Source organism: Orycteropus afer, unplaced genomic scaffold (genome assembly GCF_000298275.1).
Source record: "Orycteropus afer afer isolate SDZICR_OR568_19922 unplaced genomic scaffold, OryAfe1.0 scaffold00330, whole genome shotgun sequence".
NCBI lineage: Eukaryota > Metazoa > Chordata > Mammalia > Tubulidentata > Orycteropodidae > Orycteropus > Orycteropus afer.
In genome coordinates, this window is record NW_006921917.1 from 2,350,761 (window position 1) to 2,351,886 (window position 1,126).

At 40.3% G+C, this 1,126-nt stretch overlaps 1 protein-coding gene across 1 annotated transcript in view; it reads right to left on the bottom strand.

Annotated features, from left to right (window-relative positions):
* The window catches only part of CNTROB (centrobin, centriole duplication and spindle assembly protein), a 55,061-nt gene that overhangs the window by 35,420 nt on the left and 18,515 nt on the right, over positions 1 to 1,126 (bottom strand). The gene's annotated exons all lie outside the window — the stretch shown is intronic.

A 1,126-nucleotide genomic window follows, 5' to 3' on the forward strand; every position in this document is an offset into this window, starting at 1 on the left:
AGAAAACTCCAACACCTCAATAACAAAAAGACAAATAATCCAATTAAAAAATGGGCAGAAGACATGAATAGACACTTCACCAAGGAGGATATTCAGGCGGCCAACAAACATATGAACAAATGCTCATGATCATTAGTCATTAGAGAGATGCAAATCAAAACAACGAGATACCTTCTTGCCCCAGCACTAGTAACAATGTTCAACAAGACAGAAAACAACAAATGCTGGCAAGATGCGGAGAGACTGGGACTCTCATACACTGCTGGTAGGACTGTAAAATGGTACAACCGTTGTGGAAAGCAGTATGGCAATTCCTTAAAAAGTTGGAATTAGAAATACCATTTGACCCAGCCATTCCATTACTAGGTACATATCCCAAAGAAGTTAGAGTCATGACAAGAACAGACATATGCACATATGTGTTCAACACAGCACTATTTACAACAGGCAAAAGATAGAAACAACCTAGGTGTCCATCAACTGAAAAATGGATAACCTAACTATGGTACATACACATAACAGAATACTATGCAACTCTAAAGAATAACATAGAATCTGCAAAACACCACACAACATGGATGAACTTGGAGGATATTATGCTTAGTGAAATAAGTCAATCACAGAAGGACAAATATTGTATTAGTCTGTTATTGTAAAAGTCAAGGAAAGGTTTATCTATGAAAGGAAATTTTCTTTGTTGGTTACCAGAGGTGGGAAGGGAGAGGAGGGAACACTGTTAGATAGCTAGAGATCAGTATTGATTTGGGTGAAGAGAGGGCAATGTACCAAATGTGAGTGATCAACATGGTGGCACTAAGGAAGAGGAAGACATAGAGAGGTACATGGTAGGTGCAGACAACAAAAACGAACCCTTTTGCACATACAGTACTGCGTTGTCAGTGAGGACAAACATGGGTATGTGCATGGATAGATGGGTGGATAGGCTGAACTATTAGGTATGTCTATGAAGGGGGAAGTGTACCCAAGACCATGGATAGGGTTGGCAGACAATGGTTCTGCAAGTGTATTTGTGTGTTCTGGAAGAATTCCCAGGTGTATAGTAGAGCTGACAAGGGACAAGGTTATAGTCACTTCTTGGTCACAGCCAGCTACCCAGAGGGACCAA